The sequence below is a fragment of the Cricetulus griseus genome, chromosome 2 (assembly GCF_003668045.3).
Source record: "Cricetulus griseus strain 17A/GY chromosome 2, alternate assembly CriGri-PICRH-1.0, whole genome shotgun sequence".
NCBI lineage: Eukaryota > Metazoa > Chordata > Mammalia > Rodentia > Cricetidae > Cricetulus > Cricetulus griseus.
The window spans coordinates 418,532,004-418,559,009 of record NC_048595.1 but is presented as its reverse complement, the minus strand read 5'-3'; the positions used below and the strand labels follow the sequence as shown (position 1 = coordinate 418,559,009).

Here is a 27,006-nt window from a genome sequence, read left to right as displayed (position 1 = left end):
CCAACTGTCTCCTTTACCCTTTGTTCTCCAGCCATATTAACGAGTCTGTGTTTTGCAGGATCTTCTCTCCCTTTCCCTTCTAGGGCAGGCTCTCACCTCGGCCTTTGCACTTGCCATCCCCTTTACCCAGAATACTTTTATCAGGTTGTAATCCATCATTTTCTTTTCTGTTTCATGGTATCTGTAATTTATTTGTTCATTTTCCTGGTAATCTGTGTATTTCTTCCTTCTCATCCCTAGGAATCCTAGCAACATAATGTCTAAGATATAGTAGTGCTCATTAAATATTTATTGAACACCCCAGACTATTTTTTTAAAATAACATCTTTGGGTTCAAATCCTACTCTTAGTAGATCTGAGGTTTTTATAATAAAGCATTTAGACTTAGTGGTTTTTAAACAAATTTCTCCCAGTTCTAGAATCTGGAAGTCTGAGAGCACACTACCACTATGGCCAGGCTCTGAGCCTATCCATCTTTTGGGATGCAAGTTGCCATTTTCTCTTTGCAGCCTGACAATGTGAAAAAGCAGTCAAGAGCTCTCAGGTTCCTTTTTTAAGGGTACTAACTAGGCGGAAAGATGGATCAGTGATTAAGAGCTCTGACAGAGGAACCAGGTTCATTGCCAGAACCCACCTGGCAGCCTGCAACAACCTGTAACTCCAGTTCCAGGCATGTATTGCCATCTGCTACCTTAACCTACATGGTTTTAGAGTTGACTTGTATGGAGCAACAGGGAATGAAGAAATGACAGGCACAAGTAATATAATGCTGGAATGGGCTAGGCCTTGCACTTGGATGGAGATGCTCTACAAACAGCTGGGAAACAGCAGGTTTGTTATATATAGCACAAAAGAGGAGGCTGGGAGAGGAGCTGTCTGAGGCTGCAGTCATGGTGATGAGGAAGCTGCAGAAGGTACTTTATATGTGTTCTGGTGTAGGCTAAAGGACAATCAGTCATACTGGGAACATACTGGGAACAAGGAGAAGGCTTTGCCGTTCCTGTGGGCTTTGGTATCCTTGACATGGCTGTGTTTGTGTCAACAATACACATTCACTTGGGACATCATCCTCTCCTCTCTTCTGGCCTCCAGGGGCATGAGGCACACAGATGGTGCATATATATATATATATATATATATATATTATATATATATATGATCTAATACTTTAAAGATATATACTAGTTAGTTTTTATCAACAATACAAACCCTGACATACCTGAAAAGAGAGAATTTCAGTTGAGGACTTACCTCCATCACACTGGTCTGTGGGCATGTTCTTGGGACATATTTTTAATTAATGATTGATGGGGGAGGACCAAGCCCACTGTGGTTGGTGTATAAGAAAACATGCTAGGCAGGTCATGCAGAGCAAGCCATTATGCAGCATTCCTGCATTGGGGGGTCACTATTTTATCACAGCAATAGAGAAACAAGCTAGGTGTGGCATTCATATAGGCTCTGCCCGCAGGATCCATTTATCTCCAAAAGACCCACCAACATGTTGATGGATAGGATTTCGGTATGAGTACAAACATTCAATTTATCGTACTAATTCAGCCACTTAGCTAATGACTCTGGGCAAATTACTTACTCTTGTGACTCAGTTTCCCCATATGTAAAATAAAATAGCACCTCACAATGCTGTTGTGGTGATGAAATAAGGTAATAAATGTGAGATGTACCAAGAGCAGTGTTTGACAGGTCTTGAATTCATAAAAATGTTAGCTGGATTTATGTTGAGGTCTTTGATCCATTTGGACTTAAGTTTTGTGCATGGCGATAGATACAGATCTATCTCCATCTTCTACATGTCCGCATCCAGTTATCTCTTTGTGGAACTATGACCTGGGAGCTGTAAACTGAAATAAACCCTTTCCACTCCAGGTTGGTTTTGGGCAGTGTTTTAGCAGCAATGGAAGGCAAACTAAGATACCGCATCAAACATCGCAACTTGCTTTTATGTTTTTTCCCCTTTGTTCACACATTTAGACTTTTTTTTTTGTTTTTTGCACATCTGCCAGTTCTAAAGTGCATGCTAACATCAGGCTTATTTTATCATTTTCACCTGTATCATCCCATCTGACCCGTGGGACTCACACAGTTGAGTTATGTGTTCTATCTAGTGTCCTCTGTACCCACATAACCTTGCTCATTCTTATTGATTCATTCAATGCAAGTTATTTTGCTGTACTTAGGCAGAATCTAGATTTGAAACCCAGTCTTCCAATGGATACTCTGCTTTATCTTCAGCCTGTACACCATAGATATAAACCAGGAACGCCAAACTTTGATACACACAATTTGTGTTTCTGGGACTTGAAATCACTTCCATTTTTTTTTTTTTTAAATTAGCCTCTGTTGGAAAAGAGAGTCCATACTGGTGGTGAAGAAAGAGATGAAAATTGGCCATGTGGGTATAACTTGATGCAGTAAAAGATGCAGTATCTTCACTGGGGGTGAAGAAAGAGATGAAAGTAGGCCACGTGGATATAAAACTTAACACAGTACAAGATGCAGTATCTTAAAAGAGGCACAGGTTGGAAGAACATCCCATGAGATGATTCTAAAAGGCTTTAAGCAGACAGTGTGCTTGAGAGCTTTTCTCTAACCACAGCTTCCTCTTTCTGTTATTTTCCTCTCTTGCTTCTACTGTTAGACCTACTTTTCACCTTCATGGGGTTCAAGTTCCTTGAGCCAGCTTACAGAAGTTCATTGCTCTTTATGGCTTGATTTTCCTTCCTATCTAACCCAAAGGTTCTGATGATCTACTTCATTCATCCTAAAATTATCTGGTGAACCTGCCATGCACTTTTCTAGAGACTGGAGTGAAAACCAACAGTAAGCAGATCTGATGTCTCTGCTCTCCCAGGGTCTGTTTTTTTTTTTTTTTTTTTTTCATTCCTTTGTGCTCTCAACCAATGTCATGATAGTCTCCATTGACTATCTAATTCACAACACTCAAACTTTCATGTTCCTAAATCACTCTCCCAAACTATGACTCATTTAAACAACTTCCTCCCCACATATCTACTTAGATGTTGCCTTAGTTTGTGTTCTCCCAGAAGGCAGAACTGGAGGCAAAAGCATTTGTACTATTTTCTTAGAGAGCAGAATCTTAGAAAATAGAAGAGAAGGAGAGGTTAAACTTCAGTCAAAGGCATGCTTACACCACTCTCCCTTCTTCTCAATAATGCACATACACTTCCATATTGTGTGGGTGTTCAATTTTAAGATGTGTCGCCAGGATACAAGGCAGAGTGCTGTTGGGTCTACTTCCTGGGGTCACTTGTCCAGCAGCAGTAGGACAGTACTCAAAGGCCCTTCTACAGAGCCACAAGCAAGACTGTGACAATGTAAGGTGTCCAAAATAGAGTGGTTATTCACATCAGACATCTTCAGCCTTTGCCATCTTAATTAGTGAGGTCCCACATCTATTCCATCAGGGAACCTCATTGGTACCTTAAAAATTTATCTCCAGGCTGACTCTCACTAGTACTAGTGAGCATGGTCCATAGTAACCTTCATCCGTTTCCTGGATTGTTACAAAGCATCTTAAAAAACCTGTCATGACATCCCTTACTTTCTACTTTTGGTACCCTGGGCTGTTCCTTTACTCAAAATGTCTGTTTTTCAAACAGCCAACACTGTTATATCCTTCAAATCTTTGCACTGAGCAGGTTTGAAGTTCTTACTGAGGCCTTTCTCTTACAAATTAAAATTGTCACTTAACACCCCATATACATAATTCACTACATTTTATGTTTAGTGGTGAGTAGTTCCCTGCTAAAATTCTAAAAGCCAATATCTAGAAACATTCCCTGATGTAACCAATACTCCATATGTTGTCAAAAAATTTGCAACTTGTTAGTTTTGAGTCTAGGTTTATTTTCTTGGTTACTCCCACAATAAAAATGAAGTGAAGTTAGTAAGGGATTTTCTCCTTAAGATTTCCTTAAGTACTAATATGACAGTTGAAATCCTAAATATTTTTTTCTCTAAGAGCCTTAATACCATAATGGCCCAAATGTCTTCACCTCTGAATAGTAAGTCACATAATTTACTGTTGCCTCTTATATGTACAGTGTCTTAGTTACTTTTTTATTGCTGTTAACAGATAGAATGACTAAGGCAACTTTTTTTTTTTTTTTTTTGGTTTTTCGAAACAGGGTTTTTCTGTGGTTTTGGAGGCTGTCTTGGAACTAGCTCTTGTAGACCAGGCTGGTCTCAAACTCACAGAGATCTGCCTGCCTCTGCCTCCCGAGTGTTGGGATTAAAGGTGTGCGCCACCAACGCCCGGCATAGGGCAACTTCTAAGAGAAAGTATTTAATTTGGGGCTCACAGTTCCAGAGAGTAGTGGAGTCCATGGCCATCGGGGTGAAGAACATGGTAGCAGGCAGGCAGGCATGGTATTGAAGCAGTATCTGAGGGTGTCTTAATCACTGTTCTATTACTGTGAAGAGACCCATGACCACAGTAACTCTTATCAAAGAAAGGATTTAATTGGGGTTTGCTTATAGTTTCAGAGGTTTGGTTTATTATTATCATGGTGAGGAGCATGGTGACATACAGGCAGACATTGTGCTAGAGAAGAAGCTGAAAGGTCTACATTCAGATCTTCAGGCAGCAGGAAGAAAGATACTGGGCCTGGCTTGGGCTTTTAAACCTCAAAGCCAACCCCCAGTGACACACTTCCTCAAACAAGGCCATACCTCTTAATTCTTTTCAAATAGTGCCACTGAGTATTTAAATCTATGATCCTATGGGGTCCACTCTTATTCAAACTACCACTGAGAACATACATGTTGAGACAACAACCATGAGGCAGAGAGAGAGAGAGAGAGAGAGAGAGAGAGAGAGAGAGAGAGAGAGTAACAGGCTAACAGGGGATGGTGTGGGCTTTTAAAATCTCAAAGACCACCCAGTGACACACCTCCCAAGGCCACCTTCTAGTCCTTCTTAAACAGTTCCACCAACTAGGGACCAAGCAGCCAAAGATATGGGCTCTGTGGGTTATTCTCATTCAAGCCACCATTATTGTGTATGTCTTTATCTATTAAAGTATTTTATTTATAATCCACTCACTTGTTTACATGGTTTATTGCCTCACTAGCTCATTGAAAGCAAAGTTTGTTTCTTTGAACTTGCCTCACTACTCACTGGTACATTATAGATGTTCAATATTTTATTCCCTGTGCTGAAGACTGAACTCAACATCCCCACATCAATGTTTCTTGAATGAAAGAGTGAATGGATGGTTAGAGTTTCTCTGAAGCAAGCTGGTGTGCCCTACTCAGCCATTTCAAACATCTGGTCCATTCATTACTTCTTCCTCTGCAGTGTAGATGGATGCTTGAGACTATTCATAGTTGAAATCAGTGCAAGAAGGCGCTGGTATAAATGCTTACTAAGTAATTTGTGATTTTGACTTTCTAAAAACAGAGAAATCACAGATGCATTCATAACTATTCCTGATCTGTTTGCCAGTTACATGTTCCCATGTTGTGTCTTAAGATCAGTTTGCTCAGAGAGAGAGGAGGAGGAGAGGGAGAGGAGAGAGAGAGACAGAGAGAGAGAGAGAGAGAGAGAGAGAGAGAGAGAGGAGAGAGAGGAGAGAGAGAGAGAGAGAACAAATAAGAGATGATGAATGAGAATTGGAGGTAAAAACCCAAGAGAATCAAAAGCCTTTGACATATACCTCCCCTTACACCTCCAGTACCATTTTTTTTCTGTTCTTTACAGTGAATTTGTTGTTCCAGTTTCTAGCAGCTTCATGCTTAGTAGTCTACGAAGCTGCTCTCCATGGTACAGAACCCCATGGCCAGTTCCCATGTCTGTCTTGACCTATCAGTTATAATTGTCATAGTAGCTTACTTGCTACTCTCTGAATATTTCTTTATATAGCTCACAAAGACACTTTACTCTCCTGGTTCATTCCTATGTTACTGTTCTTAATCTCCTTGTCATTTTGACCAATTAATATTGAAGTTTCTCCCAAGACTCTGCCCTTGAACTGTTCCCCATCTGTTTATACACTCTCTGAGTGCTCTTGATCTTATGACTTCAACCATGAATACACTCACAGCTCCCTCATCTGAAATCCACACTTAATTCCACTACTTCAACACATCTGCTAGGACGCTTAATAGACCTATCTGTTTTAATATATCCTAAGCTAAATTCCCAACCAGCATTTTCCCTCAAGACCTTTTCTACTTGTAACCTTCACTGTCTCAGTTAATAGCAACTCCATAGTTGATTGCTGGGGTTAACTCAACAGCTATTTTATCTTTTAGGGCTTCACACATGCTAGGCAAGTGCTCTACACCAAGCCACATCACTACCTCTCAACAGTGGTTGAAAGCACTTCCATACCCTCGCACAGTTCATAATCAAATCCTGTTCTCTCTTCAAAGTAGATGACCATCTTTACTGAAAGCCTGTTGCTCCAGACCACTATTACATATGACAAAGATCTTACCAGCCAGCCTGAACCTATATTCTGTCCTCAACATGGCAGCCAGGATGGTTATATTAAAACAAATGCTTGTGCTGGCAAGATAACTCCTAAAGGTAAATCGCTTTAGAAACTTGGCTGCCTGGTTTTGATCCTCAGAAACCATGTAAATGTGAGTGAAGCAAAACAACTCTCCAAAGTTGTGCTCTGACTTTTGCCTGGGTACCTGAATTTCCCGTCACTAATAAATCAATCTAAAGCAGACAAGCATTATACCATGACTGCTTAAAAGTTTCTAGCAGCCCCTCTCCACCCAAAGTAAAAGCCAACATTCTCACATTTGATCCTTCAAGACCTTATTATTTCCTCATTGTTCTTCCTGCTCTTATTGCCCAGCCAATCCTCCATTTGGCTGTAAAGGCCTAGCGACTCTCCTAGGTCTTTCCTACAGACTTTGCACATGCTCTTGTTTTTGCTCTGACTGCTTTGCACAGGCAGTTCCTTGCTTCTTAAAAGCTCCCATTCACCTGACATCTACACCAAGTACTCAGATACACTGTTTGTCTTAGTTGGGGTTTCTCTTGCTATGAAGAGACACCATGACCATGGAAACTCTTATAATGGAAAAACCATGTAATTTGGGATGGTTCACCAATCAGAGGCTTAGTCCATTATTGTCATGGTGGGAAGCATGGCAGCACTCAGGAAGACATGGTACTAGAGAAGGAGCAGGAAGCAGGAAGAAAGAGAAACACTGGGCCTGGCTTAGGCTTCTGAAACTTCAAAGTCCACCTCCAAGTGACATACTTCCTCTAGCAAAACCACACCCATTTCAACAAGGCCACATCTCCTAATAGTGCAACTTCCTGGTGAGCAAGCATATCTATGACTTTATGGGGAGGGGGGTCATTCTTATTCAAATCACCACACCATTCATGCTGATGTAGGCAGATCTTTCTGAATGCTGGTGGGAACTAAGGCACCAGATAATGAAGGGTCAACAGGTTCACCCTGTGTCAACGGCTCTTGAGTTTGTTGTCTCACATTGATGTGAGACATCACAGACAAAGGAGGGAACAAAGTAAAATTAGGTTTATTAGGTTTATTAAGGAAAATCAAGAAAGACTCCTGAGAATGAAAGGAATCCCAAGAGAGGGATATTGCTGAGTGGTATGGTACAGTGGCTTTTTCTGAGAATTGTGGCAGAATGGACAAAGACTAGGGTATTTTTTGGTTAAGACTGGTTAATTCTCTGAGCAGATTGCTGGCTAAATCAATGGACACACACACACACACACACACACACACACACACACACACACACACACACACACACACATGTGCATTGTGCATGTCACTTGGCCCAACCAAGGAGATGATCATGAACTGTTCACCCAGTCAAAGGCATCATCATGTTTTATGGAAATATATATATATTACCTTGGCTAAGTCTGTTAGCTTTTCATTAAAATATTCTCTATTTATTCTCAGATTTTTTGTCCAGCTTATACTCTACCTGAGACCCTTGCACTTATAGCCTCTAGGGAGGTAATTCTTGCCTCATTGCTTACTCTCGCCTCAACACTACCTCTGCCTTTCTGCTCATTTTCTCTCCTTATCTCTTTTCCCACTGTTATGTGACTTATCCTGGGAAATGTGAACAAACATCTATCCATCCCATTACAGCACTGAGGGCAGACTATAGTAGATAGATAGATAGATAGATAGATAGATAGATAGATAGAAAGATAGACAGAGATTCTCACTCAAGACCAGCTTGATGACTTTTGGAAGCATCAGTGACTTGAAGGCAACTGCATCATCATCAGAAGCCCTCCCCAGTGTGGCTGACAGCCCAGGAAAACTGCATCCTTGGAGCAACTTCAGGCACACCCCCCCCCATACCTATTCACTGCTTACATAACTTTCGGGAGCAGCCTTGTGAATCTTGGAATTTTTTGAGTTTCTCAAGCTCTGTATGTTTCCTTAGCCTCTTGAGTCTTATGAACCTCCCTCATGTTCTGGGAGGCTATGTTTCAATATCTATGTAACACTTTCTTTCTTTTCTTTCGTAGTACCGTTGCTTTCTGGTATTCTGTATTTTAACTCAATTATTGTTTATTGTTTGCAATCTTCAGGATAGACACTACCCCATAATCCCTACTTTATCTTTCATATATAAAAGACTGGCTGCTACTCAAATATTTGTTGAATGAATGCAGTTGAGATTCTAGCTTTAACCTTCTGGCCAGTTTGGTGCACATAGCAAGTCTCTCTTTGATGGACCATGCCTGGGTGCATCTGTATTTTCTGTACTGCAGCCAGAATCCTGCTGGCTCCACCAAGGTGTTGCTTTCTGGTGTCAACACAGCTGGATATAGTCAGCAGTTTTGTTTCTGTTCCATAAAATGTGAAAGTTAGGACCTCACTGATGCCTTTTGGACTTTCCACTGTCTCAGAGTCAGAATTGCGGAAGTGATCAGCAAGATTGTGGTTGCTTTGCAATATTATTTCAAGTACCATGTGGTAATGTGCTGTTGCTGTTCTTCACTGTTTCTACAACTGAAAACAATGCCTTACGAAAATTCACATGATCCATTATCCTTCTTGAAAAAATTTAAAAGGCCAGTGGTTGGCAATTGAAAACAATAATAGTAACAAAGATTTACTGAATGCTTCCTTTGGGCCAGCCACTCCTCCAGACACTTTAAAATATATTATCTCATTTATTTGTCATAACAACTCGATGAAAGAAAATATTGATATTGGGGATAATTTACAGATGAGGGACCAGAAGTCATAGAGGAAATATGTCTCGATCCCTAGAGTGGGCGAATGGCAGTTTGTTCGTGGTCTATGCACTTCAATTCTGTGTTCCAGGTCCTGCCTGTTAAATGCAACAGCGATGGGAGAAGGGAAGCTAGCTTTGAAAAGCAAGTCAGGTAATCCCATGACTTGGAGGGACCATACCAACTGAAACACTGTCTTCTCAGTGAGCCCTGTTACTGCTTCCCTGCTTGACTCGAGAGTCAGGTGAAAGACCTACCCTTTCCCTCTTCAGAGCAAAGAAGCAAGATGCTTGAAACTCCCTTCCCAAGTTCTTTCTCCTTCTTGGCTCCAGGAGACCTTGCTCGTTAATTGAGTTCTGAGAGGCTGGTGACAGTGAGGGCCCTACCTAAAACCCGACGGACCCTAGTCCCATGCCAACAAGCAATTTACTTTGGCTTAGGTGATGAACTCTTTCCATCAAAGCCCTTGCCACAGTTACTTTTGATTGTTTAATGTCTAGTAACTGTAACCTCTGTGTGGCAGATATACTATCTTATTCATGCCTTATTCATCATATCCTTCATGCCTATCGTGGTGTTAGTATGTAGAAAGAGTTCAACAAATTCTTTTGAACGATTCAAAGGGGTATTTCTGTAGAATATCTGCAGTCATACCTACGTTACACATTTTCTATAGCTCAACTAGTCCATCCTTTAGAAATAGTGAAGATGTTTTTCTTTAAGCTTCCTTAATAGCTATTGGGTTTTCATGTTGTAGCCTCATGGCCAATGTCTTTGGATTTCAATTTCCTGTGCTATAGAATGAAAATACTTAATGGACTTGTGCAAGATCAGACTATGAATTTGAGAATTAAATTTAGAACTTGCAGGTATAAATTATCTTTTTAAAAAAAGATTTTAAGCTGGGCATTGGTGGCCCACGCCTTTAATCCCAGCACTCGGGAGGCAGAGGCAGGCAGATCTCTGTGAGTTCGAGGCCAGCCTGGTCTCCAGAGAGAGTGCCAGGATAGGCTCCAAAGCTACACAACACAGAGAAATCCTGTCTCGAAAAACCAAAAAAAAAAATTAAAAATAATTTTTATGACCAGGCATTGGTGGTACACTCCTTTAATCCCAGTACTTGGGAGGCAGAGGCAGGCGGATCTCTTAACTTCAAGGCAAGACTGGTCTAAGAGCTAGTTCCAGGACAGCCAGTGCTACACAGAGAAACCCTGTCTGAAAAGCAAACAAAAAACAACACAGTAATTTATGCATATGGTTATTTTTCCTGCATGTGTGTGTATGCACTGTATGCATGCCTGGTGCCTGTGGAGGCCAAAAGAGGGCACAGGGTTTCTTAGAACTAGAATTATAGAAGGTTGTGAGTCAACATGTGAATGCTGGGAATGGAACCAGGTTCCTCTGCAAGGGCAGCAAGCACTCAACCTTTGATCTTTTTAAAAAATGTATTGCTTCACTCTTTCCATCTTTTCCCACCCTTGTCTACTGCTTCACAGCTAGCACACAAATTACTAAGTGACATGTCTTTCATAATATTTATATGCACGCCTTTAAAAAAATATGTTTTCTCTCCCCTTATTTCTTTTTCTGCTTTTACTCAGGTTCCTCTCACTTTTGCTTTCAGCTTCCTTCCCAAGCACTAGTGGGGTTTATAAAGACATTTCTGAGACCAGCACAACCTCATGAATGGCTTAAAGGCCTTATTGAGATTGGATGATGATTATGATGATGATGATATATTATTATTATTATTATTATTATTATTATTATTATTATTATAGTTTTTTCGAGACAGGGTTTCTCTGTGTAGCTTTGGATCCTATCCTGGCACTCACTCTGGAGACCAGGCTGGCCTCGAACTCACAGAGATCCGCCTGCCTCTGCCTCCCAAGTGCTGGGATTAAAGGTGTGTGCCACCAATGCCCGGTGAGATTGGATTATTTCTATTATGACATTTATGCTCTTGTCATATTTATATCAGTAATAGATGTGAGAAGAACCTCAGTGGCTGGACTCAGGATGTAAACTATTTGGGCTCCTGATCAAACAAAGTGACTGAGCATATGCTGTTGCTCTTCTTTTTCCCTACCTTCCACAGCAAGGGAGTAAGAGACCTTGCCGTGAGACAGAACAATGGTTTCCCCAAAGATACTGCTATATAAACACAAGGCTTCAAAGACCTCAGAGTGTCCATGAAAATACCAAAGAAAGAAGTAGGAAAGCTCCAGGGGAGTTTGAATATCTTTAATCACTTATGCAGTCTTCAAGGCAGCTGGGAGCCAAAGATCCTTGTGACCTCCTACAAGCAGCAGCAACAATATACAAATGCAGACCCCAGAGAACAGGGTTCCCGTGCTCCAGGGTGTAGCTGACTGTTAATGGATATTTGCTGTCTACTGGGCCTTATTTCTCTTCTTGCTCTGCCTTCTTCAAAGGAGAGAGATAGCTAGTCACCCTCCTCCCACACCAGCTTCCTCGTCCACTCTGCAGACACTGTCCAAGGACGAGGTCACTGTGACTGCCTCAGACACTGACACTGACTGTTCCTCACAAAAGACCATGTCCTAATTGTGAAAACTTCTAAATATTTCTATCGTCTGGCAGAAAGGATTTTTTGTAGGTATGATTAAGTAAGGAATTTGAGATGGGGAGAGTCTCCTGGGATGTGTGGATTGGTGATCATGCTGATACTTGGAAAGAAAAAGAGGGGCATTAGTCAGAAAGGAGAAACCAGAATTTGCTCTCCTGCTGGCATTGAAGATGGAGGATGAGGCCATGAACTAAGGAATGCAGACAGCTTCCAAGGGATAGAAAAGACAAAAGGAACAGTGTCTGGTAGTATTTCCAGAAGTATTTCCAGACCTGCCTCTTGGTTCTTGCATGAGATAGATCTTGAACTCCATCTCTCTAAGACTATAAATAATAAACATATTTCGTTTTAAGCCATCAAGTTTGTGTTAATTAGTTACAGTGTCCATTAGAAAATAATGCAGCCCCACCCCCACCAACATGGGGGCAGGAAAGAAAATAATAGCAGCTGAGATACTTTCTCACAGATAGGAAGTGGATGGAGGAAACACACCTGACCTGGAAGAGTAGGGCACCAGTGCCTGAGTTTGTGGAAGGAACAGGAGGCCACGCCTTCTTCAAACCATTCCCAGGTTCAGGATACAGAAAGATACAGAGAATTTAGGTAAATATTTGAAAGTTATGAATCTAGCTGGCAAAGTACTGATAGACATACTCTCTCCTCCCATCCTGAGAAAGGCAGAAGAAAGATCTTCCAATAGTGGTTTCTGCTCACTTTCCAGTTACTTTCGGTGGTCTCCAGTTGCCAAGTCCTGGTCCTGTACACAGACCTTCACTTGGCCATTTTAGTGCCTTGTTCTTTTTCATTTAATTAGTTTTAAATTTTATTTGTTCTTATTCTATGTGCATGAGTGTTTTATCTGTGTAACAGGTTCAGAGAGGGCTTCATATGGAGTGGGAAGAATGAGAGCACCAAGGTGCAGCACTATTGCCTACAGCTCTGCCAACAACCATGGGTCCCGCATGGCTGCCTTTCTGCTGGGTTCTGGAAAGACAAGGGAAGGGTGAGGTAGGAGACTGCCATTTTCCAATCAGTTTTCCTTTTCAGTAAATGAATTTCCATCTCATCAGCCACATAATACAGTTATTCATAACATGCTTCTCTTTCTTCACCCTTTGCTAAGGCATCTGGAAAGAAACCAAAGAATGCAGTACTGTTTTCTAAGAAGCCATGAGCGAACAGCGTTAGTGACTCTGAGATGTGAATTGCGTAATGATAACAAGTTTTCTGTTTTATAATCCTATAGGATGTAGTTCAGAAACACCAGAGGATATTTAAGGATACTTGAGATTTCTTTCAGTATATACATAAAATGGATCATATGGTCAGTAACTGTCTCTTAACATAGAAGTTCGTGTATAGCCAGATAAAACTGATCCATGCTAGGTTTTGTTGTCATGGAAGATGCCTTGGTAACACTGGAAAACAAATCATAGCAGACTCATGTTCTAACAGGAATCCTGGTGACCCAAACCCAGGTATGGGATACCATGTAAGAAAGCAGCTGGTCTCTGCATTTGGAAAGAATAACAGAATGCTTGGCCTGTAATGCTGAGTTCCCATGTGTCCTCCAACTAATCATATTGAGGTATCTAACTTACATGACTTCCTTAGGTTCTTCTTTTTCTGATACCTTTCCACCAATAGCATCTACAGATAGAGCAAAGGAGAGGAGTGGTGTATTTTAAAACTCCTCTCACCAAGACTCAATCTCCTCTTACACTCACCTTGGTGGGGATTTAAGTGTACTGATGATAGGAAGGGAGAAATACATTGTTATTTGTTACTGTTTTGGAACTGTATTTCCCTTTATAATAAGACTAAAGCGTTACATCTCTATTTGGGATCTACCCCTCCCCAACTTTGTGAAGATATAATTGACAAATAAAAATTGTATACATTTACAAAGCACAGAATGATGTTTTGATCTGTGTGAACTCATTCAGTAAGCTGTTAGCATTTTCATCACCAAATGTTTTTAAAAGAGAATTGTGGTAAGAACAGTTAAGATTTACTCTGCTATGTATGATACATGGCTATTAGTTCTAATTACTGTGCTGTGCAAAAACATTCTCTAGAGTTGAACAAAACTCTCTAGAACTGAAAAGAAGTGCTTTTGAAATAATTTACTTATTTTTATTTCATGCTCATTCATGTTTTGCCAGCATGTATGTCTGAGCGAAGGTGTTCGAGTCCCTGAAACTAGAGTTACAGTTAGTTATAAGTTGCCATGTGGTTGCCAGGAATTGAACCAGGTTCCTGTGGAAGAGCAGTCAGTCCTCTTAACTGCTGAGCCATTTCTTCAGCCCCAGAAAAGAAATGTTTTTAATCTGCTTGTTCAATTTGGACAGCATACTGTCAGCAGTCAAGGTAAGGGCAGTTTCTTGCCCAAGTCGCTAGCTTTTGCCACAAAGAAAGCAAACGCCATATGGAGTTTCTTTGAATTCCATCATCCTTTTATGAAATAGATTAGTGCTGCCAAGAGCAGGTGTGTCTCACTGTCATGAAAATCCTTGTTATTAAAACATTTAAAATACCATATTCTGTAGGTTTCTGAAGTATTTGAAGGCCATCTATTTAAAATATGTCTTTGATTGACCTTGAAAACATACCTAACATGACTTTAAGTTTGATTGTTATAGATGACTAAGTATTAACCTGTATTTCCTTATTATCCTAAATAGCTTTCAAGGACTAGAACTTAATATTTTTAAATGAGCTGCATAAGTACAATACCTTAAGCAAGAAATAGAAACATATAGTAAGACAAAATAACCTGAAATTTGTATCAATACACAAAAATATCTTACACAAGAGTAGAAACATATATACAATATAATAAAAATAACTTTAAATTTATATCAATATACAAAAACATCTTACACAAGAATAGAAACATATATACAGTATAACAAAATAATCTTCAATTTGTATCAATATACAAAAATTCATAGAACGTAAAGTATTTAAGACCAGTAGTTGATTCTTTTAGTTTAAAAGCAGATTCAATAATCTATCCTTTTATCCTACCATTTCTTTTTTTATTTTAAAGATTTTATTTATTTATTATGTATACAACATCCTGCTTCCATGTATATATCTGCACATCAGAAGAGGGCACCAGATCTCATAGCGGATGGTTGTGAGCCAGCATGTGGTTGCTGGGAATTGAACTCAGGACCTCTGGAAGAGCAGTCAGTGCTCTTAACCTCTAAGCTATCTCTCCAGCCCTTATCCTACCATTTCTATACTCCCTTTTTTCTTTTCAGAAAGAGATCCCTGAATGCAATCTCATTTGTTTAGCTTTTTTCCTGACCATGACCAACAATAACTTGTAACCAAACCCCTTAAACAAAAACAAACATCTATAACCTACCAAATGACCAAAACCACCAACCTCATCTCTTAAGAATGTGGGCATTGTGTTCTCTAGACTGCTTTCTGTTGCCAGGGGCACTGGCATCTTTGGGTGACCTTGAGAAAATTAGGATAATGATTAGGTCTTGGCTAGAATAGTCTATGAGACTGGACCATCTCAGCTAGCAGCTTTGAAGTTGTTCTGGATGCAGAATTTTGAGGAAACTGCAACAGAGGCATCTGAGTCTGGATCACCTAGGCTACTTGTTTTCATTGGTGTCTAGTCCTTGTGTTCTGAAAATATATAAACTTTTGAATGTAACATATATATCTGCATTAACACAAGTATGGAATGTGAGGTGTGTACATGTCAGTCAAAGATGATTTTTTTTGTTTTATGATTAAGCAGGTAAAAGACATCTGTCAACTTTATAAGTTTGTTTGAACTGTATAAGTAAACCTCTATACATGCCATATGAAAAAATGGCATGTAATAATAAGTCATGAGGAGTTTGTAGCCAACAAGATTTATCATCCATCTCTGAACTGTTCCCATACACAGGGATCAGCTTACATGTCAGCTGTCCTGTAGTCTTTCTTGGCTTCCTCCTTCATGTCTGTACCCAATATACTCAGGAAGTCTCTCTCTCTCCCCCCAAGTCTAATTGGATCTCTACTAACCTGGAAGAAATCCATAGCCGTTTGTTTCCTGTGTAAATAAGAACATAAACTCTTCCCCAACATAATATATTTTCTGACTTCCATTTTAACATTAATGTATCTTTAAAATATATAGGTTGGTTTAATTTAGTAGTTTTTATAATCCAATGTCTCTCAGTAGCTATTGTCCGTTCATTAGCAGTCAAAAAATTCAAAATTAACAAAGTACCACATAAGCTCCAAACTTCCTGTGTAACAACATTTCCCTTCCTTGACATGGCTTGTTTTTTATTGCTTTACTTCTCTCTTTAAACTATTTTTATGACTCTATATCCTTTTGTCCCCCTTAAACCTATGCACATTGTTAAACACGGTGTAACCTGTTTAGAGGTTGTTGGGTTTTATTGTTTTTTCAGTCTGAACCTGCTTTACTACTTATCTGTAACCTTTTCTGTCTGCATTAGCAAAATCTTAAACTGCCTCACAGCTTACCTCATGACACACTGGCTGTTCAAACCTGCAGACAGAGGGTGGGAGACACATCACTGTACTGCAGCCCGTATGAGAGACTGTGGGACTAGGAAGCCATATTTGGCTCTGTTTTTTTGTTTTTGTTTTTGTTTTTGTTTTTGTTTTTGTTTTTGTTGTACGTTTGGAAACTTTAAAAAAAGCTTTCTCAGACCTTATGTGGAAATACATATCCCCATATTGTTAGATACATTTCTCATCAGGACCATTGACTCCTGGCACTGGAGATTTATTATTAATTATGAAAGCTCAGCCGATAGCTTTTGCATGTCTCTAACTAGCTTTTATAACTTAAATTAACCCATTTCTATTTGTTTACTTTCTGCATTGTGACTTTATTACCTCCTCTCCATCGTTGCCATCCTGCTTGCTCTGTGTCCCTGGTGTATCTACCCTTCCTCTTCTCAGTGCCCTCTGTGCCTGGAACTCATGCCTAGCTATTGGTCATTCAGATTTTTATTAAACCAACCTGAGTGACACATCTTCACAGTGTACAAAAAAATTACTCCATAGCAAGTAAGATTTACCAACAGAGTCTTGAGTATGAATGTTTCCTTTCTGTGCAGATTATTTTTTTAGCAAGATATCTGTGTAATGAATTTCCGATGTTTGGTATGTTCTTAAAGGAGGCCTGTGCAACAGGACAGTGATTTGGTGTATGTGTTTGTGTACATTGTGTAAAGTACAGTCCCTTGTTCCAGGAAATGTCTTCTTAACAACCAGACGTAGAGGAGAGCACACATGGCTATGCCTCCTCAGTACAAGGGGCTTCCATTTGTGAATCAGATAAAAATAGTCGTGATGAGATGTTTCAGCTGGTGAAAACAGCCACCATGAAGCCTGAACCTAAGTTCAGACCCAGGGTCCAAGTGGTGGAAGGGGACAATTGACTTCACAAACTTGTCCTCCAACTGCCACATGTTCACTGTGGCACATGAACCCACCCCTAGATAGATAGATAGATGATAGATAGATAGATAGATAGATATAGATAAATAGATAGATGACAGATGTTTTAAGAAGTCTGTTCCATCATAAAGCATTGGATGGAGCAGATACATCCTCAGTTCTGAGGTTCTTTTAAGCTAGGAGACCCCTTGATATTTTCTATCAAGAGAGAATATATATATATATATATATATATATATATATATATATATATGTATATATATATATGAATAAATATGAATGGAAAGTGATAAACAGTCTTCTTAACCAGATCTGGGATCTTTCAGTGTGGACTATTCCCCAACCAAAGAGAAATAAAAATGCCCCTGTCTAATGCTCAGTAAATGTTACTGGCTCCTATCTAGTCTCTAGCACTGTGTTAAGCATTTTGTTTTTGTTTTTATTTTAGACGAGGCTTTGTGCTAGACCCCATAGAATGCTTTTGTAATTGTGTGTCAGAATTCCTTGTGCTTTTCACAGGAAGCTGGAACTGAATCATCTGCAGAACTTTTATATAACCTGGTCTACCATCTTTAGTTCAAGATTAAACAAATACCATATGCTCTCGTGGCCTACATCATATGAGATGTGCAAAGCTATAACTGAAATACTCCCTAAGTGGGTCGCTACAGCTAGGGATTCTTGCCCGAAAGAATACAAGGTGAAGCCAAAAAGAGTTTAAAACACACTCTTCTCTTTCCCCCAGAATTTGCCTTGAGTTGTCCATTTCCTGTCAGAGCTTACTGTTTCAGAGGCTGGACGCCTGCCATGTGTTATGCACTCTGTTACCCATTCATGCAATTGTCTAACCTATATTCTATAAGGACCTGAAAACCAAGAGCTAAGTTTTATTCTTCCTTTTGGCCTCGATATCCCCTTTGAACTTAATACAGCTTTTCTCTGGATTAGGGGAGGAAAACCATAGGACACAGAAGAGGCTGATTTGGAGCAGAGAGAGCATCCAGATGTGGGGGTGACAGATGGAATCGGCAGGGAAGGATTTGTTCTCGGGATCCTTAAGGTAAGGACTTACAAGGGTGCCTCAGCTTAGTGTGCTGCACTCACTTTCTCGTGTTTCGCAGATCCCTCACCCCCAGCACCTCAGGTTGAAGGTCTGTGACAATCCTGTGTGGAGGAAGCACATCAGCTTTCTTTTTGACTCTGGGTCACATTTTGGTAATTCTCACAGTATTTCAAACTCTTTCATCATTATTGTATCTGGTATGATGATCCTTGAGGTCAACATCAGAGTGGTTTGGGGATGACATGAACCTTGCTCATACTGGTCAATGGAAGCAATAAACATTGTGTTCAGAGTGTTCCAAAGATCAGCTGTTCCCCAAATTCTCCTCTATTCCAGCCTCCCTGGTCCCCGAAACACAACAACACTGAAATCACACCAGTTAATGGCCCTCCATTGCCTTACATACACAGTATATGTTCTAGGGAAAGGAAGAGGCACACATCTCTCACTTTAACTTAAAACCTAGAAATTGTTAAGCTGAGGGGAGGGTAGCATTTAGAAAAGCCAGGAGAGGCTGGAGGCTAGACCTCTTAAATCAAACAGCTAAGTAATGGATATAATGGAAATGATCACCCAAATGCTATAAAAGTGAAATGACTTATTGATGATATAAAGATTGAATGGTCCAGGTAGACCAAAGCAGTCCAATATTCCCCTGGCCAATGTCTATCTCCAGCAAAACTCCTTCTCTTCAGTTCTACAAAGGCAGAAGGAGGAGATGTAGCTGTGGAAGAAAAGTGTGAGGTTACTAGGGGTTGGTTTGTTTCGGGCCAGAGATATGGTTGGTTTCACAGCAAGAACGTATGCTTAAGTTGGTTCCCAGCACCCACACCAGACGCCCAACAGCTGCCTGTAACTCCAGCTCCAGATGGAGATGTATACAGAGTCTCATGAGGTTTTCCTGTCTGCTAACACAACAGCTATTCTGTAGTCATAAATCAAGGAATAATTTTGACTTCAAGTCTTACTATTTAAGAGACATATTTCACCTGGAATATATAGACAGTAATTTCTCTGATGGAGCTGGGCAATAGCAATTGAAAATTTGCATGCTTATTTATTCATGTAAAATTTATACAACAATAAGAGTAAAAGGGTTGCTATATTTTGCTACTCTTGGTGGTACACAAATATGAAAACAAAGGGCTACGTGTCTGATACTGAGTGCACATTCCTCTTAAGAAGTAATAGAAATGCCATGGGTATGTCACTTGAATTTACTCATGAAGGGAGAATGTATGTCCATGTACACTGTGTTTTCTAATATTTGTAGTCAAAACCAATGAGTAGTGTAACAGACACAAACTATACTTCTTATCAATTTTTTTTTTGGTTTTTTTTTTTTTTTTCGAGACAGGGTTTCTCTGTGGCTTTGGAGGCTGTCCTGGAACTAGCTCTTGTAGACCAGGCTGTTCTCGAACTCACAGAGACCCGACTGCCTCTGCCTCCCGAGTGCTGGGATTAAAGGCGTGAGCCACCACCGCCCGGCTACTTCTTATCAATTTTGATGACTTGTTCAGGGTCAACAGAAGGAATCAGCAAGTTTTGAGGTCTAAAATAAAAAGCCAAAAAAAAGGAAAAAGAATTAATATTAAGGTGAATCTTATTCCATTAACACAAGGAAAATCGTCACAGATGTGTGTGAGGTAGTCAGGATTTCATGGGAGGAAGTCACTAAAGATGCAGCAGGAACAGCAGCAGAAGTAAAGGGCCTAGGCTGTATTGCTGCAATCTCATGATGAAACCTTAGTGGATGAGTTGTTTCTTATGAACGAAAAAAGAAAATAATCTGATCCTTACCTCAAGAAGTTTAATCCTGGTGAAGATGTGGAGAACTTGTTGAAATGACATCAGATTTGAATATTACATAATCTCAGTTGGTAAATCAGTGATAGATAGGGTTTGACAATACTGGCTTTTATTTTGAAAATATTATATCTATATATCTTATCCTATCATCCATCCATCTACCTATCTATCCATCCATCCATCCATCCATCCATCCATCCATCCATCTGTCTACATCTGGGTGTGGTAGTACTCTCCCATAATTCTAGCACTTGAAGGATTGACAGGACAACCAAGCATTCAAAGTTGTCCTTAGCTATTACTCAGTTCAAGATCAGCCTTGGTTATTTGAAAACTTGTGTCAAAAAACAAACAAATCCTATCAAACAAACTCACAGGCTACAGAGACATACTTTGTGAAGGGAAGACATAATATTGAGCAGACTTTACTTATGTCTTTCTTATTTGAAGAAATTGCTGTATCCACCCAACTTTCAGCAACCAAGACAACCAGTCAGCAGCCTTCAACATCCAGGCAAAACCTATGAGCAAAAAGATGACTGAAGACTCCAACAGTGATCAGCAACTTTCAACATTGAACTACTTTAAAATTGAGGCATTATAGTAATTACTTGATTCTCTGTGAAAAAATACCTGGCCAATGCAACTTAAGTGGGGGAGGTTTGTTTTGTCTCACAGCTAGAGGGCACAGTCCATAATGTCAGAGACGGTGGCAGGATGGCAGCAGGAGAAGAAGATGCAGGTCATATTGCAGTCACATCCAGGAAGCAGAGAGAGAGAGAGATGATGATGACCGTGCTTTGCTCACATTCTCCTGTTTTATTTTGTTTTGTTTTAATTTACTCCAGGATCCCAACACAGGGAATAGAACAGACCACATTTAGGGTAGTCTTTCCAACTCAGCCAGCCTAATCTGGAGAACACCTCATGGGCATGTCTGGTGTTCATTTTAAATCCCATCAATCAAGATTAACCATTACTGTTTTGTCTATTTCTTATTTCAGACACAATGAACTGACACACTTGTGTAAACATGACTCTTACTTGCACTTAGAAACAAAAGAGAGTTTCAGAACTTGCATTAGGCAATATTAACATGAATAATTTTAATGAGGTGGTTTGAAACCAAACCTGCAATATCTGATGTATTCTTCCATTAAATAACAACTGATAAATATTTTTTAAAGTACAAAGATGTCTAAGTTTTCTCCACTGTCTTGAATTTTCTCAAGGGGTAAAATGATGACAATGGCATCACGAGATTATTTTGAGGGTGAAATGGAAAGACCCATATACATCACACAACACTGGAAGTGACAAGGGAGAGTGCAGATTTCCATAACTGCTGTCACCAAAGTTATATTCATTGATAAACATCTAGAATTTTTCTGTAGAGTTTTAAATTCATAAATTCTATTCCAATGCAATATATGAAAAGACAAGTACAGGCAAATCATTTCAAGCAGCTTTGAAAAATTTTCATTTTCAGAGTTGGTCTTTTTTTGAGTTTAAGTCTTTTAGAACATATTTGCCTCAGAGACATTGGTTTTGGGGAATTTTCTTTTCTTCTTGCAATGTTGCTGTTACATCAGGAATGTTGGAAAGAAGCGATGAGCATATCTGAAATGTGCCCCTCTGCTGAACTCAAAGTTTCTTTCAGTTCACAGACACCTACTCTCCTTGTGCTTGCTCTGTCTTACCAGAAAGTGCCAATGGAAGGTTGCCAAGCAACCACATTTGTATTCTTTCCTCAAGTCCTGCTATTTGCATTCTTAATTTTTTTAAAAATTATAATATAATTACATCATTTCCACCTTCCCTTTCCTCCCTTCAAATCCTCCGTCCATGTAGCCCCATCTTGCTCGCTTTCAAATTCGTGGCCTCTTTCCTTAATAAGTGCTGTGTGTGTGTGTGTGTGTGTGTGTGTGTGTGTGTGTGTGTGCGTGTGCGTGTGCGTGTGCGTGTGTGTGTGTGTGTGTGTGTGTGTGTGTGTGTGACAGTGTGATCATTCTTGGCTCCTCTCTGTCACTTACATCCTGTATCCCACCCATCAAGATTCAAATTGTTCATACTATTCTGGCCTGCAGCCTCATCATCCCTCACCTATAATTACCCTTTAACAGGTTTTTCTGCTTTTGTCTTGGCCATACAACAATTCTATTCTCAGAACTGGCCAGAATAAATCTCAGAACAGTTAGATAATGGCTCTCCTCTACTTAAACTTCCACTTCCTGTTTCTCTCAGAGTAAAAAGCCAACCATGCTCATGGCCCCCAGGCCCTGTGAAATCAGTGCTCCCTGCTTCACCTCTCTTCTTCTTTTCCTCAGGTCTCATACCCTTTGCTACACACATGCTGGCCTCTTGGACATTTCTCAATCTTGTAAAGCATATTTCCCCCAGAGGGTCTTTGCTCTAGTTCTTTTCTCCCTGTAACATCTTTCTTCCAGCACCTGTAGAATTAACTCCTGCCCTAGTTTGCTTCCTGTTGCTGTGATAAACACCATGGACATAGCCAACTTGGGGAGGGAAGGGTTTGATTCATTTTATAGGTTACAGTTGCTTGCTAAGGGAAGTCAAGGCAGGAATTCAATGCAGGAGCTTGAAGCAGAAACCATAGAGAGCATGCTGACTGAAGGGCTTTTGAGCTCTTGTTCAGCCTCGACTCTTATTGCCCAGACCCACTTGCCTAGGGATGGCACTGTCCACAGTGTGCTGGGCCATCTAACATTAATTAGCAATTAAGTAAATGCCTTACAGATACCAGCCATCTGATCTAGGCAATTCTTTAGTTGAGAGTCCTAGGTGACTCTAGGTTTGTGTCAAGTTGACAGTTGAAGCTGTGATATTCTACTTTTTGTCAATTTTAACATGCAAACACAGCACTTGAGACCATAACTTTACCTTTCTTGTTTGTCTACAAGATGTCATATTAATAATACAATATAAAACATAGTCCAGCTTTCAAAGCCCTATAGTCTTTTAAAAGTTCAATACTTCAAAAGTTCAAGGTCCCTTTAAAAAATCAAAGTCTCTGGGCTGGTGAAACCCACAGAAACAGCTGACCTGAACAAGGGGAAATGCATGGATACCAGACTGATGTCTGGGAGGCCAGCATGGGACTGATCCAGACTCCTGAATGTGGATGTCAGTGAGGAGGCCTTGGCACTCTATGGGGCCTCTGGTAGTGGATCAGTATTTATCCCTGGCATAAGAAAGGACTTTGAGAGCTCATCCCACATGGAGGGATGCTCTCTCAGCCTGGACACATGGAGGAGGGCCGAGGCCATGCCCAAGATGATATGACAGACTTTGGGGATCACCCATGGAGGGCCTCACCCTCCCTGGGGAGGGGGGGTGTGAGGTGAAAGGCTGGTGGGGGGTGGGGAGGAGGGGAGGGAGAGGGAGAGGGAGCAGGGATTAACATGTGAAGCAGGCTTGTTTCTAATTTGAACTAATAAAAAATAATTTCTTGGAAAAAATAATAAAAAATTCAAAGTCTCTTAATCAGGTTCCTATAAAATCCAAAACAAGTTACAAACATTTTGGGGAGAAAAGGGGCATAGTTCATTTTACAGGTTAGAATCCATCATCAAGGGAAGCCAAGGCAGACACGCAAGGCCGTGACTTGAAAGAAGAAACCATGAGGAATGCTGCTTACTGGCTTGCCACCCAGATTATTCAACTCCCCTTCTCATATATCCCATGACCAACTGCCTAGAGATGGTGCTGCCCACAGTAGGATGGACCCACCTACATCAATTAGCAATTAAGAAACTGCCTCACAGACCATATGACTACAGGTCAAGCTGATCTAGAAAATTCCTCAGCTGAGGTTCCCTCTTCTTGGGTTACTCTTAATTTGTGTCAAGTTGACAGTTGAAGGTAACTATGACAACTCCCCTACTTTCTTCTAAAATGTGCTTCTATCTCATGTCATTCCAAAACATACCTAAGCTGTCTTCAGACTGGGGGCTAGGGAGATTGCTCCATGGGTAAAGTGCTTGCCTATGCAACCATGAGGACCTAGGTTCAGATACTCAGCATCCATGCAAAAGCCAGGGGCCATAGCTTACACATGTAGCTGTAGAATGGTGGAAATAGGCAGATCTCTGCAGTTCCTGGGGTGAGTATGAGAATGGTCCACACAGAGGAGGTGAGAAGGATTGAATGTGTTTGGGGTCTCAGTTGAACTTTCACAGATAAAGTGAAGCAGATGAAAGACCTATGCAATGCTATGAAATTATAGATGAAAATAATCCCCCCCCCCCGTCAGTTTTGGGGTCTCTTATAAGAACACTTACCATTCACAAGGACCCGGCCTTTATGATATAATTACCTCCCTACCTTTTAATGCTATCATATCGGGGGTAGGAAGGACTTCTGCATGTGATTTTGGTAGCAGGATGCATTCAGTCTATTACACTTGGGTCTTTTTCCAGGTGGTTATTTAGCGTGAATACTTCTCATTGATATTAATTCAGACTTTGGGAGTCAAACTCAATGAAAATAAGCTTTGCAGAATGTGTCTTCGAAGTACAATATTAACGCCCTTCTGTATGAGTGTACCACATTACTACTATAGGAAAATGGAATTTCAGCTTGACCAGCACGATGCCACATGTTTGTTTAGGGTGGTGGCTGGTAATGAAATGCTATGTCCTACCAAAATACAAGTTGCAGGAGGCTGGAGAATTGGCTTAACAGTTAAAATACAGATTATGAAAATTTACATTGGGTGTCATTAAAGGGGAGTTCTATGGCACAATTTTCTGACTGAAGGTGTTCTCTAAGCATAGAAAAGGGGTGTATTTAGCCTTTACTATTTGGCACCTGGGATAAGGCAAACCCTTTCTTATATCAGCCTTTTAGTTTATAATGTATAATTTACCTGTTTTTGACAATATGTACTATCTGTTAGTTTCATTGTAAATAATTATTCCTTCTAGTTAAACACCAGGCCCAGTTGTTTTTAGTTGTTGAAGGATTGCATATACTATCCACATGCTAATATGACATATTCTAGAATTGTATATGCTTGAAAATTTTGCCCATGACACTTAAGCTTCAGTGGACCAGTGCAAAACCATTCTTTCCTCTAAATTTTGACTCTGGGAGTTTTTCTCATATTATTGTAAGACCCCCGAAAAGCTCAGGCTTTCAGGATCTTAGCCCAGGACCGTGGCCACCCCAATCACCAGACTGAGTAGAAAGCTTGATGAAAACTGCATGAGGCTTTATTGTTGTTTAACGAGCTAACCCCATGTCAGCTTGGGTCTTTCGTCCATCCACCATGGCAGATGGCTACAAAAGACAGTTTCGAAGTTGCTGCATACAGATCTTATAGGGCAGCATAAGGGGAGTGTCTAGGGATATACACAGGCTCAGGATTGGTGTGCCTCCAGGCTTGGAGGGTTTGCCCTGTGTTGATTGGTCAACTGGTTGTTATGCCCATAGGCCCTCCCAGGGTGGTTGCTATGCCCTGCACGTCATTGCTGTGCACTTGTCCGTAAAGCACACCCAGAGCCGTAAAGCATACCACCACCAGCTAACTTCTGATTGGTTCCTTGCCATGAGGCAGGCACCTAACCTCTAGTGACCTAGGCAAGGTCAGAAAAACACATGTCCAGCTGTTATGGCTGCTGAAATGGGGAGCTGATTCCTTCATTATCACTGAAATTTAGTCCCTTGCTGGCACATAATAATCCATTCATATTATTTAAATGACTAGATCAAATAAATTTGGTTCAGAAGAAATGTTTAGGCATGTGCTTCCAGGACTTAGATTAGGTATCTGTGATATAGGATTCATCATATATTGGTCTTTATGGGAATATACATTATACAAGTTCTGTGGCACACTTCAGTTGTCAGCAAACAAATTTTTTTTTAGAGTTATTTGTTTTTGGGGCTGTGTGTAAGCACATATTTGTGCCATAGCATGAATGTGGAGATTGAAGGACAACTTGGGGAAGTTGACTTGGCTTCTGGAGAATCAAATTCAGGCAGTCAGGTTTCCTGGAAAATGTCTTTACCTACTGAGCCATCTTGCTGCCCCAGTAAGCTATTTTTTTTTTTTTTTGGTTTTTTTGAGACAGGGTTTCTCTGTGTAGCTTTGGAGCCTATCCTGGCACTCTCTCTGGAGACCAGGCTGGCCTAGAACTCACAGAGATCTGCCTGCCTCTGCCTCCTGAGTGCTGGGATTAAAGGTGTGCACCACCAACACCTGACGAATAAGCATTTTTTAAGAACAGTTTTAAACTTTCTGAGCAAATGAGCAGGTACTATTGAGATTCATATGTCCCCTCTCTGCCCCACAGTTTCCCTATTAATAACAGACTTCATTAATAATAAATGCCTTTATTCCCAGCACTTGGGTGTTGGGACCCTGCTGGCTGACCTAAGGTGCTCTTGGTGTTCTCTGTCCCCCTGGATTAGGCGTTCACTTCCCTCTTTCCGCCAAGGCCTGTATGCAAGTATGCAAACTATCTGCCCATTGCCAGGGGCCAGGCCTGGGAAACATGGACCTTGGTCTGAGTAAATTTCCACTGTGACTGCTGTTGATATATAAGTCTTCTCCCCTTTGAAAATAAATGGCATTCTCCTTGCAAGAATAACCTGTTGTCTTGTCTTTATTTAACCCTCAGATTCTCTCACCAGAGCCCATGAAATGTTGTAGCGCTAGCTGCTGTTACACTTGGGAGATAGAGGCAGGAAGATCTTTCTGAATTTGAGGCTAGACTGGTCCACAAAGTGAGTTCTAGGACAGCCAGAGCTTTTACACAGAGAAACCCTGTCTCAAAAAAAAAGCTTCCAGTTTTTGAGATAAATAAATACTTGTCATAA

The 27,006-nt window shown here is 40.5% G+C and overlaps 1 protein-coding gene across 1 annotated transcript in view; it reads left to right on the top strand.

The window, feature by feature from the left end:
- LOC107978610 (WAS/WASL-interacting protein family member 1-like) overlaps nucleotides 1-22,079 on the top strand; it is a 30,512-nt gene extending 8,433 nt beyond the window's left edge. The window contains exons 4-6 of the mRNA XM_035438838.1: nucleotides 12,708-12,845; nucleotides 18,240-18,351; nucleotides 20,614-22,079. The gene's annotated coding sequence lies outside the window, so the exon portion shown is untranslated. The remainder of the gene's footprint in view (nucleotides 1-12,707; nucleotides 12,846-18,239; nucleotides 18,352-20,613) is intronic.
- Nucleotides 22,080-27,006: the final 4,927 nt, after the last annotated feature.